This window comes from Bremia lactucae, linkage group LG1, assembly GCF_004359215.1.
Source record: "Bremia lactucae strain SF5 linkage group LG1, whole genome shotgun sequence".
NCBI lineage: Eukaryota > Oomycota > Peronosporomycetes > Peronosporales > Peronosporaceae > Bremia > Bremia lactucae.
Genome location: NC_090610.1, coordinates 14,994,392 through 15,008,288, shown reverse-complemented (window position 1 = coordinate 15,008,288; position 13,897 = coordinate 14,994,392).

Below are 13,897 nucleotides of genomic sequence, written 5' to 3'. Positions count from 1 at the left end.
AGAATTGCGGTTAATCCATTCGCAACAACACTTCAGGCAAGGATGACCTCTTCGAGATTGCCTGGTAAAATGCTGATACCTATAAAGACAAAACCTGACAAGGTTTCCTTTTGGAGTAAAGCAAAAAACTTTAGCGCATCTAACCCTTCACGTCGAGCTGGAGGAAGGTCGTGTTAAGATTTCATATTTTAAGGATAAAATGAACGTCTGGCTCGAGACTTTCAGTTTCCAACCGGGACCATCAGTATTTGGTAGATGTCTTGGACCGTACCGGTGTGATTTGAAACTGGAGGAAACCTTATAGTGGTAGCACGGCGAAGACGTCTGACGAAAATGTAGGGTGCGTTCGCATCCTACGAGGCAGCTCGACCGTGTACGCATTGCCTTCGCGGAGCAGTACAAGGCCAATATGCCTGGGCAGTACCTTATTACCTCCCACATTCGTTACTACATGTTCTGGTAGATTTACCGTAGACAGTAGGACTAGATCGACAACGTTAAATACAATAATGTTTGCTCTTTCATTTTTTGTCAAAGTTCCGTTTCAGTCGGTCCACATCATCAGCGAAGAAATCCTGTACGAAACGGACCACTGCTTCTCAAGTCAGCAGGAATTCTCCAGCTAACTCGATTTTTATATGTTTCAGTGCGACCGGTGCGCACAGCAAGTATGTCATTCTCCGCTTTGGCGAGAGCATTACTGTTCTCAATAATATTAATGTTTCCGTATCTAAGTGTTTCAGCATCGTTATCAAAGCCAGCGATAGCCTTATCGCTATTACTAAGTTGATCCTTTTTAATGTTGAAATCTTCGCATTGACTGTTAAATCAATGTGTGATGAGTAAGAGCTAGATTGCTCTTTGCTCGAGCGAGTCATCCTCTGTGACGCCAGCGATTTTGTAATCGACTGTGCGTTAATGCAATATGACACAAGCGACGCGAAGCGCGTCGTCTGCTATCAGTCGCGTCAGCTTTAACCAGCTCAATGCAACTACCCAGTGCATGACAAGGAACTCTTTGCCATTAAATATGCACTAATAAATTTTAGGGTCTATCTCTTGGGAAATAGACCACTTATTGTTTATGCGAACCCTGCGCCTTTTACGCACGGCCGTAAACAGTCTACACGTCTCGTAAAGAATGGCGATATGATTAACTTACTCCGTGGAGTGTAGACTCTCCGTGAACACAACTCAACACGATTTAATGTCGTCGCTGTTGCTCTTTCGCGCCGACTCAAATTTGAGTCGGCTGCACAAATCAACAGTGAGCATGAGCCACTGTTGCAACAATAAGTGTTCCGTCGTCAATATTACTTGACGACGTTAGAAGAGCCTATCTAAAAGATAATGCTTTAAAGGTTCGATAAATTGCCTTACAAATCCATCATAACAAATGCTTAATAATATTGTCAGAAATGTATCGATCCTCAACAAATCGATACACTTAATGCAATGGATTACTGTATTACACAGCCATTGCTGGCGACCCACCTCGTGTCGTCATCCTCACCTGCTTCGCAAATACACCCACTCTTTTACGAGTTGAAGCGAGTTCTTGCCGATGGCAGAATTTGCCGTCAACAATTCGGTGCACGCACTAACAAAGCATGCACCGGCACCGTTTCTCGTAAATGGCTTACGCCATCCATGTAACGGGGCACTACGACTTGTACTGCTTCAGTTCAAGTCCACTTCGCACTGCTTCAGTTGCGAGTGGTGCCTTACGATATTTCACGTACACTAGTACGTGCAGAGGAAGACTTCTCTAAAAGGTAACTAGCTTAAAGAGGGTAAAATGAAAACTGTATTAATATAATTAAGTATATCTCTTTCTATCTTGTAAATGCTAACTTAATTATAATCTAAAATAAACATGCAATTGAATTCTTATCCATCTTATCTGTATCTCTCTTCTCTTTATCTTAACCGCTGATTAGTCTGCGGAATAAATAGATATAATGTTCTATACCAATTTATGGATAAGAATTCTGAATATTATTAAATATAGTGATATTCTCCAAATTATATCTACCTTTTAGATAATATATTCATTAACAACCTTTAAGTGTTAATTTAATGTAACGATACAGCCCATTACATCACCGCTCCCTTAAACGACAATCACTTTGACTGTCATTGAATGGAGTGGTCACTATGTGACCACTTAATTTTAAAACGATGTTGATTGGTCAGAACCATCATTTTAAATTCGATCGCATGAAGAATCAACTCATGCGGGGTGTTGATACTGCTGCGCCTTCGGCTGCGGTTCGTGCAGCCGCGGGTGACGCACTGTTATCTCTTGCGGCAGACGGAACGTCTGCCGTAGTATCTTCCACTCGCACAACACTAGATGTTGCGAGTGCACGTGGTGATTCACCACATGAATACGAACCCTCTTTGGAGGTCGACTACGAATGCGAGTCGGACGAAATGGCCGACTCGGGGAGAATGGAACAGTCGCCTGATAGACGTCAGGCGGCTGACTATGAGCCTTCGAATGAGAGGGCTCATTCTGATAGACGAGTTAATAGTCTCTTTGGATCTGACGATGAGGATGGTCCCTCATCGCTCGTTCCATCTCCCATACGGTCACCTGCACGTGTTTCTGTGCAAGGTGATAACGATGGCGTAAGCCATCGAAAAAGAAGATCTTGTGGTACCCCTGCTTCAGTGGGTACCACTCAGGATAGTGAAGACAACAAAATGTCTCATCTCGCCCCTGAGAAGAAGCCGTGGCTTTTGCCCGAACGGCTAATCATTAGCTTGTCTGGAGAGACTACTCCTCACAAGAAATATCCTTTATTTATTGCGACAAAGCTACATGGCCTAGATCCCTGCGCGAAGAACTTTCGCGCTGAGGAAGATTTTTATCTCGATGCTTTTCTTAAGCATCGATTGTTTAGTGGCAACAATGAGCGAGATAAAGTCTCGCTTATGCAAGCCTGGAGCGCGTTTATTCGCAATGTCAAAGACATTGGACGCGAAGCCTGGCTTCAAAAACTTAACGCGAATCGCGTTAAGTTTGAGAAACGAACTCCAACCGGTGCAAAGTATAAATTGCATCGGTTGTCACGTGAGGCTGGGCTTCCATGCCTCACGTGGGGTGATCCCTGTCCGTGTTGTGTTGACAACCCGAAGAGGGTAGGGGATGTCTATTCGCTTTCTTCGCCCTGGGGAAGGGCTCGCTTTTCTGTTGAGATGCGGGATGCGATTGACGTTTTGCAATCGATCTACAAGCGCCAGATGCGCGTGTTTTCCGATGGGCCTTCTGAACCATCGGATGGGTCTCATCGTACTGACGGACGAGGTTCTTAACGTCAGCAACCAGCTGGGAACGAGGCTCCTAGCAGTCATGTGAAGGTGGATAACCACGCCAGCAAACAAGATAACTCGTTTGCTGCCCCTTCACATCACATCGTTCTGGATACGTTCTACAAGGAAACGTTGATCACCGTGGGAATCCACTAATGGTTGTGGTGGAGGAGAGAAAATTAGATCCGAACCGTATGTCGGATCTAATGTCGAGGATCGACAAAATCGATCACTTCCTCCATGATTTGGAGGAAGGACTTGACCACGAGCGCAGCAAGCGTCGCTCGTTGGAGCAGACGGTGCAGGCTCACCATATCGAGCGGTTGGAAGACCGTTCGAAGAGTGCGTACTCCATGTTGAAGTACGAACGGAAATATCATGCTGTTCGTGATGAGTTGTCGTCAGCTTATCGCAGTTTCGAGGATCTTCGGAACCGGCATGAGAAACTCCAGGTTCAACATGAGAATCTGGTTCGCGATCACAAAAATCTTTTGGGGATTTTTGAAAAGGGTGGTCAAATCCGTCCTCGGAAGAAGCCGTGAACTGATGGTACGGGTGGAGCCGACCAACGTAAAACGTAGGATACGTTCGCATCCTACGTGGCAATTCTATTGTGTACGCATTGCCTCTGCGATTCAGTACACGGAAAGGCCCAATGAACTTGGATCGTGGTTTACTGCTACCCACATTAGTGATAATCGATTAGTTAGGTTTACCGTAGAGAGTAGCACTAGATCATTAATTTTAAATGAATGAACATTTGCTCTTCCATGTTTGTCTGCGTTCCGTTTCTGTCGGTCCACTGCGTTAGCAATGGAATCCTGCACGAAACGGATTGTTGGTCTCGAGTTAGCAGAAATTCTTCTGCTGACTCATTTGTTTTGTCTTTTTCAGTGCGCTTTGTGCGTACTGCCATGAGATCTTTCTCATCTTCGATTTCGATTTCTTCGACATCGACATTGCTCGCGTTGTTGTTAATTTCGACGCGTGATGCGCTGAGCCAGAATTGGTTTTGCTCGTGCGAGTCCACCCCCTTTAAACTATTGGATCCCTTTAATTGGGTGGGTATGCGTGGATGGCGTAAGCCATTCACGAAGAATGGTGTATGCGTTGTAGACGCATGCACTGGTTATTGATGGCGAATTCGACCATCGGTAAAAACTCGCTCCAACTCGGATACGATTTGCATTAACGCGCAGCCGATTGCGAAATCGCTGGCGTCACAGACCACATGAAATGGTCTGTCTTGATCTGCAATCGCCAAGATGGGCGATTGCATCAAGCTTTGCTTGATGCCTTCAAACGAACGCTGACAATCAGCGTTCCATAACCATTTCTCGGCTTTTTCAAGAGGCGAGAGAGTTAAACTGTCATATCTGCATAATTGCGAGAGTACTTGTGCAAGTACGCCGCTAGCCCAAGGAACATCATGAGTCCCTTGACATCGACTGGAACTGGCCAGTCGGTGATTGCCTTGATCTTCTCGGGATCAGGGCGCACGCCGTGTTTACCGACGATGCACCCAAGAAGTGGTATTTTGCTTGCAGCGAATATACACTTCTTGAGATTTGCATACAACTTATGCTTTCGCATAAGTGTAAGAACCTGACGAACGTGAGTTTTATGAACTTCCACGTCCGTCTTACCGTCCATGGCCCGGCTATGGACGAATACATCGTCGAAATAACTCGGTGCGAAATCCCGCACCGGTCTCAACAGATTTGTTACACATCTGTTGAATGTTGCAGGGGCGTTACTAAGCCCCTGAGGCATCACTAGCCATTCCCAGAGCATACCACTGGGGGTGCTCACTGCTGTGTACGGGATGTCCCGTTCACGCATAAGGATTTGATAGAACCCATCCATCAGATCCATAGACGAAAAGATCGTACTCTTAGACATACCATCTATGATTACGTCTTTTCTAGGTATCGGCGTTTGAGCCGGTACTGTTGCAGCATTCAGTTTGTTGAATGCGTGCACCATCCGCCACACTCCTGTGGCCTTTCGCACACAGAAGGTCGAAGAGCTATGTAGGGAGGTTGACTCCCTCACATGGCCCGCTTTTAATAGATTGATAAAGAATTTATCGATCGCAAGTACTTGTTCACGAGGCAGTGGCCACTGTTTCATGACACAATACATCGAGCCCGGTTTGAGCTTGATCTCATGTCGAGTGCCTTTATCCTCAGGCAACTCGCATGAAACTGTTTCAGGGAATACATCCCTGAATTCAATTAAATCCTTGTAAAGGGCTTGTCTTAAGTGACTTCCAGGATTGAGTAGTATATCTCTCATTCCGAGTCTTCACATCGAGGACACTTTCGTCCATCGATGAGCTGCTGAGAATTCGTTCGTTCTTTGCAAAAAGTTACCGCTGACCGCGTATCGGATACTTATTCGTCCTCTGTGACGAGTACGCAGATCTGCTTGATTTTACCACCCTGCAGATCTCTCAAGAACCGTTTGGGTTCCAGGGTTTTTAATTGAGTTATCTCCGAAGTTAACTTTGGAGGCGCATACAGATCAAGAGTATAAGCGCCTACTCTTGATCCGTCATTAATCAAGACATACAATGTCTCGGTTTCATCGTGGAATTTATCCACAGGCTGCTGAGGGATTAATCCCTCGGGATGCTGAAGTCTAGTCACTTCAGCATTAACTATTTGAGGAAAAAAATTTCTCAAGAACGTGGGGACTTATTCCGTCAACGCCCTCCGACTGTGATTGCGCTATCACAGTCGGTTCCTCTACGACCGACTCTCTTCTTGACCTTGAATCATCGTGTTGGCCCTTTTTGACAATCGGTATATTACTTGAATGTCGCTCGCTAGGCGTATATTCATGTCTCAATCTTCTTGACTTATTCGAGTGGTGGACATTCGGCGCTGCCTGTGCATTCTCACAGCCGCCGGCAGATGGCACCATAGTGCGATTTTATAATCCCACTGTGATCTTGTGCAGTCGTGCTAACGACCGTACCACAAGTGAGGCCATCGCACTCAGTCGTAGTTACATCCACACGCTTGTGGACGCTCCAGAACGCTCATAAGATAGCCATCTGATGAAAACTTAACAGACATATTTACGGATCGATGTCTGGAGCAACTTTTGTCAAGAGATTTGCAAATTCTCTTGAGGTTGCTGGATCAGTAGGGCGTTGCGCCCCTACTGACCTCGACCGATTTTGGCGGTCCGCCTCGCTGTTGGGATTTCGCAACAACGTCGGACCCGCGACCGTTGCCCTTTTTGGCACACGGTCCAAAATTACGTTCAGTACCTTTCGGTGCTGGGCGTGGGGCACTACACTCATGAGCGTAGTGGCCTAACTTTGACAGCGATTGCATTTCTTAAATTGCTTATTGTTCGAAAAGCGAGGTTTCTCACTTTCGATATAAGAGAGGTTCATAGGTTCTGGACCTCCAAACTCGTGTCGTCTTGGAGGACGATATGATGACGAACTAGCTTGAGCCTGTCTCGAGCTAAAGTTCCCTTGTTCCGCAACGGATTTTGTTTCTACAAGCGTATCCAGTTCCAAGCGGAACAGGTGGGTCTTTACGGGACCATCCGTAAGACCTTGCATGAACACCGTAATTAACGTGTGTTCATGAACAAGGTTATTTGTAATACAACTCGCTAAGAGTCGTATGTGCTGGGCATATGCGTGAACATCACGCTTGCCTTGCTTGAGTTTCAGAAGCTCTGAACGAGCTCTGAACTCAGCCCTTGGTGGTTCAAACGTCTGTTTGAGCCGGGTTTTAAAAGCCTCTAGCGACCCAAAAACGTATGGGTCGCGCAACTTAAGGCCCAATGCCCAAGTTTTTGGCACGACCTGCCAAATTGATTTGGGCAAATGCGACTTGCATTTGCTCGTCGATGATGTGACGTGCCCTTATGGCATCGTCCAACTCGACAAACCATCTCAAAGAGGGTGTCTTCTTCGACTCCCCTATACGTAGAGATGTCAATCTTTAAAGTTCCGGGACGACGCGTTTGCGTCGTCCCAGGTACAGGGGTCTGTACCTGTTGTAACCTCAACAGTTCTGCCTGTTGAGAGCCTTGCTGATTCAGCAAGGCTACTTTTTCCTTCATCTCGTCAAGTTTATGTTGTATGAACTTGGCGATGGTTGAATAGAGGGCATCTCTGTCAAAATTGGACAGCATTGCCAAGATTGCATGGTTTCCTACGGTCGAACTCATTCGTTCGACCGCACTCCTTTCTATATCACTTAGCAAGGAGTAGCTTTCACGCGAAAAAACGTGATGCGTATTCCCACTATCATCTAACATGTCCATGTTAGGTGTGGAAAATGTGGTCCTTGGACGGACTACAAAGTGCTACCATGTGTAACGGGGCACTACGACTTGTACTGTTTCAGTACAAGTCCACTTCGCAGTGCTTCAGTTGCGAGTGGTGCCTTACGTTATTTCACCTACACTAGTACGTGCAGAAGAAGACTTCTCTTTAAGGTAACTAGCTTAAAGAGGGTAAAATGAAAACTGTATTAATATAATTAAGTATCTCTCTTTCTATCTTGTAAATGCTAACCTAATTAGAATCTAATACCAAACATGCAATTGAGTTCTTATCTATCTTATCTGTATCTATCTTTTGTTTATCTCGACAGCTGATAAGTCTGCGAAATAAATAGATATAATGCTCTATACCTATTTATGGATAAGAATTTTGAACATTACTATATAAAGTAATATCTCCAAATATTATCTACCTTTTAGATAAGATATTAATTAACAACCTCTAAGTGTTAATTTCATGTTACGATACACCCCGTTACAATCCACGTATATCCACTCTTATTCAAAGGGCCACATATAATGGTCTGTCTTAGTCTGCAATAGCTACGATTGGTTGTTACATCAAGCTTTGCTTGATACCTTCAAAGGAGCGCTGACAATCAGTATTCCGTGACGACTTTACATTTTTCTTCTTTAAAGAAGAAATATGTACTGTCATTTCCGCATAGTTCGGGAAAACTTGTGTTATTACGCCACTAAGCCGAGAAACTTTCGAAGTCCCTTTACATCGACTGGCACAGGCCAGTCGGTGATCGCCTTGATATTTTCCGGATCAGGGCGTACACCATAATTACCCACGATGCACCCAAGAAGTGGTATTTCGCTTGCAGCAAATATAAACTTCTTGAGATTTGTACACACTTATGCTTACGCATAACTGTAAGAACCTTTCGGATGTGGGTACGATGTAATTTAGCGTCCGACGTTTCGTTCATGGCAGAGCCATGAACGAACACGGCATAAGAAAACTTGGTGCGAAATACTGCTCCGATCTCAACAGAATAGTTACTCATTTGTTGAATGTTGCGGGGGCATTACAAAGCCCTCGTTGCATAATAGCTATTTATGCTTGGGGTGCCTACTGCTGTAATCGGGATATCCTGTTTACGCATGTGGATCCGATAGGGTTTATTCATCAGATCCATTGACAAAAAGATGGTACTCTCTGACATACCGTCAATACTTACGTCTTTTCGTGGTATTTTTGAGCCGGAACTATTGCTGCGTTCAATTTATTAAACTTAGGAACTCGCCACTCTCATGTTGCCAAACCCACACAAAAGGTCGGAGAGCTATGTGAAGGGGTTGACTATCTCACATGGCCCGCTGCTAAGCGATCGGCAAATAACTTGTCGATCGCTAATAATTGTTCGCAAGGCAGTGGCCACCGCTCCATGACACAGAACCTGGTATCAGGTCGGTTTCGTGTCGAGTGTCTTTACCCTTAGGCAACTCACACCGTATGGACGGAATACATCCTTGAATTCGACCATATCCTTATAAATAAGATGTCTCTTCAAAGACCTAAACTTTATTCGATCATATCCTTATATAAAGGATTTGGCTTCGAAGACTCCCAGGATCGGGACGTAAGAACGTTCAATTCGAGCCTTTTACCGGTGACACTTCGTCCATCGATGAGCTGCGAAGAACCATTTCATAGGAGGGCCCCTAAAAGTACTTTAATCTAGGAGCTCTGCTCGAGCCCTGAATTTAGCACGTGGCGGCTAAAGGTTTGCCTATGCCGGGTCTCAAAGAACTCGTACGACCTAAACACATATAGGTCGTGAAGCTTGAGCCTAAAACCTAATATTTGGCACGTGCGGCTAAGCTAAACATGCCAGATTTCACTTTCGTCGCATCGACATCGATCGGGCGAGCTTTAAAGCGACGTCTAATTCGACGAACCATAGTAAAAGGTAGTCGTCTTTGACTGCTTTATACTTAGAGATTTCGATCTTTGAGCTTTTGGGTAGACGCGAAAGTGTCGGTTCGCTAAACGCATAGTAATGCTGCTGCCTCAACAGTTCTAGCTCTTGATCACCCTGTTTCTCTCAAACACCTCGGCGTGTTGAGAGCCTTGCTGGTGAAGCAAGGCTTCTTTTTCGTGGATCCCGTCGATTTCATGTGATATGAGCTCGGCTATAGCCGCATGTTGGTCGACTCTTTGTAGAGAAAACGACATGGCGCTGAAGGCTGGCCCGCCGACAGCCGAACCCATACCTTCGACCGTTCTCCATTCAAGGTCCCTCAAATGGGTGAACCTTTCACGCGTTGCGTGGAAGCCTTCTGGAGGGGCTAGGAAGCTCTCTCCTTCTTCAACTAAGATGTACATGTTAAATGGATCATGCGTGGGCTGTTGAACGGACTATGATGTGCTACCGGGTGGAACGGGCACCTTTTGCTAGTACTGACAACGGAACAAGTCAGCTTACACTGCCATTAATATGAGGTGCCTCGATTACTTCACGCACACTGACGTGCAGAGGAAGGTTTCAAGTAGCTAAGAAGGCTTAGCTACAAGATGTCGATACTAAGGCTTTAGTATCGAGAAAGGTAAAACCAAATTGTTATATAAGTTCCTACGTAAAGATTTTCTATCGACTGATTTTTTTTAAACATCAAAAACTTACTATGTAAAGCGCCTCCTTGCGCACCGCCTAATCATGTCTTGTTACGATTGGCGGGGTTGCTTTAACTTCAATCAACCAATCAATAAAATTCATGTCTTATTGCATCAATATTACCAAGTTTGGTAATATTGAAACTATTAAGTCAAATGATTAATAAAGATAATTATTTGTACTTCTTTGCTTATTCCTTCATAGAACATAGTATTCATAATTCCTTTTATTGGAAATAATATTTATAATTCTTCTTATTGGAAATAATGTTTATTATTCCTCTTATTGGAAAAAACATTTATTATTCCTCTTGTTGGAAATAACATTTATTATTCCTTTTATTGGAAATAATATTCGTGTAACTGTACACCCCTTTACAAATATATTAATGCAGTTTTGCCTTTTACCCTACCCTAAGCCTTCCTAGTATCGACCTTTAGTAGCTAAGACTTTTATCTACTTATAACTTTGTAACGGGCTAAAGTTGCCAAATGTTACACAAGCCCATTCAAGTACACCTTGTGCGCTTAAGGGTATGGTCACTTGCTTAAGTGATGAAATTGTACCTACCTCTTCGGTGTGCTTCACATTGTGAACCCACCCTTGTGTATGTTATGTCCCTGAGGGCATTCACATAAGCGGGGATGACGGCTAGCGTCATCCGTTACGCGACGTACTCAGGAAGATACGCTCGCAATATATATTAGTGTCAATCTACAGCGATGGCATTTTAGGATTGGTTAAAATAGGAATTTAAATTCAATACAATTAAATATAAATCAGTCTGAGAACTACTTCCTAGTTCACAAGTGCGCACGTGGGGCCAGATTACCGCTTAAGTGACGTAACTAAAACTAAGGCACTTAGTTCGTTAGGTGTTGTCGCTCAGGCACCACCATCATTCTCACTGCACGTGAGGGAAGACGGTCAAACCGCTTTCTTGCTGTGCTCAGGGGTGCGCTTAAGTAGAGTGTGGCCGCATTAAAACTTGCCCGCCTACACTTGGTAGCACTTGAAATCCTTCCACGTGGACAATCGTGTGCGCTGCAGTTCCATGAACTTGGGCGGGTCCATCCGAATGGGTCTCGGCTGATGCTGCTGGGCGGGAAGCATCTCAACAGTCCTGTTGAAAGCCTCGCTCCGAGCCTGCTCACGCCTCAGCTCAATTTGGGTCTGGTTGACGGACTCCACCGCAGCATAGCTCTGTGCCTTGGACGCGACGCTTCGCTGTCCGAGCACAAACGTCTCAATCTGCTTTAAATGAGCAACATCTTGCTCAGAAAGATTTCCCATGAGCCTAATCAGGGCTTGTTCACCAAGTCCCTGCGCCATGTGCTCAGCCAACTGCATGAGTTCTGAATCGACAATTGATGGGTCGGGAAATAACGGAGCGCAGTAAGGGCGGGAGGCCCTACTGACGCGGACTCTGAAGGTACCCTAAGCTCAGAGTTTTCGAACAAATGGGCAGCATAGTCACTAAGGTCTCGAAATTTCGGACCTCAACCCTGCTGGTCTATAGCGCTCATGTAAGTGGCAATGACCAGGTGAAAACCCTCCTCGTGGATTTGAATGCATCAATAATTTTGTAAAACTCGCGGCTCTAAGAAAGAAACCGGCGTTGTTTAAGTCGCTTTGCCAGGATGGCAAGCGAGAAGATGCGACCGTTCGTTTAGCTAACGGCGTGCTCGTAATGTCTGAGTGAGTTCAAGAAGAATCGCCTTCAATTTAAGTGGGTTCTTTTGTAAAGAAAAGTCGACAGCGCAGGTATGAAGAGTCCGTATGACCTTATCCTAGGAAGGCCATTGTTGGAAAAACACCAATTATGGATAGACTCGCGTACACACATAGTTGCGGACTCTACGCAGGACACCAGAAAATATGTGCTCTTGCGAGAAGCGTATGCAGCTGATGTCGTGTTGTACACAGCTGAGGGTGCGTTGACGGGATGTCAAACGTCACCATTTCCTACCCAGCTCGTAGAGACTGGGTTAGTGAAAAGGGCAATGACAAGTAGTCATGTGTCCCATAGTCCTGCACAGAGCCGAGAGCCTGTGGCAGTAGACAGCGAGCTGACAGGAAGTCTAGCGTCGCAAGAACCGGCACAGTGCCTAGCGCCTGGTACGTTTGGAAGGGGGTGTCAGCCAGGGGGGCAACAGCACCCGCTTCCCAGTCGAAGGTCGTGGTGACTCGAAGAACGAGTACCCGACAATAAGCACGTCTAAACGAGTGACCTTTGGATCAGTTCCTCTTCAAGAGGACGGGCCTTCGAACGAGGTGTTCGAGGCCGTCAAAGACGAAATCGCGGAGGCTGAGGTGCTCCGGCAAGTCTTTAAATCTGTCGAGGAGATAGTAAATCTCCCGGAGATGTCGTGGGATCTGCTCCTTGCCGAATAAAAGGAAGGAAAGATCCGCGAAATAGTCACACCAGTTCCAGAAGAGAGCTTGGTGGATTGTTGCTCGTCGTCCACAATGGACGAGAGCGTCCTAGAAACGGACAACAAGAAACGGTTCGCTGCTCAAGGCTGAGATGTCTTGAGAGACAGTCCGTTCTTTGAGGTTCTGTGGAAACATCGCGATGTGCTCCCAGAAGAAATGCGGAGCCGCCTATTGGCAGATAGGGGCATCGGGCACGAGATAGACCTCGAACCTGGCACCAAGTATTGTGTGACCAGGCAATGGCCGGTGCCGGAAGAACAAGTCGATTATATCGATGAGTTCTTTGACGAGCGAGTCAAGGCGAGACATGTGTGTGAGAGCAAATCGCCTCACTGCAGCCCGACCTTTTGTGTGCGTAAAGCCACAGGTGGATGGCGCGTGGTTCATGCTTACAATAAGCTGAACACGGCGACCATACCGGCGCAAAAGCCAATCCCGCGGAAAGATGTTTTGTTGAACTCCATGGGAAAGTCAACTATCTTTTCCGCGTTGGATTTGAAGGATGGCTACTATCAGGTACCCATGAGAGAGTCCGATGTAGCCAAAACGGCAGTAAGCACTCAAGCGTATGATTTGGGAGTGCTTGCGATGCCCCAAGAATTGAAAACGCACCAGCGACATTTAACCGTGTGGTGGCTCACGTGATTGGTCAGCACCGTGCCTTCGCGCCTCATTACTTTGACGATGTATTCGTGCATAGTAGGGCCGAGGACGGGCTGAGCGCAATAGAGTCGCACAAGAGTCATTTAGACGCTGTGTTGCAGACTTTTAAAGGACGCCCAATTGTACGTCAACTTGCAAAAGTGCGTCATAGGGGTCCCTGAGATACCTGTACTGGGCTGCATCGTTGGTACACATGGTGTACGAGCAGACCCAGACAAGGTAAAATCAGTAAAGGAATGGCCAATCCCACGGCATGTGAAGGATTTGCGCCAATTCCTAGGGCTCGCTAATTACTTGCATAAGTATAGCAAGAATTATGCGGAGCAAACTAAACCATTATCTGATCTCCTTAAAAAGGACACAGAATGGGTTTGGTTAAAAGAACAAGAAGATGCGTTCACATCAGTGAAGCAATCTCTTGTAGAGGCACCGGTCTTGGCATTGCCAGACGCGGATAAGCCCTTTAGCGTCGTCTGCGATGCAAGTAATTTTGCAATCGGCAGCGCGCTCATGCAGAAGGATGACGACGGCGTTGACCG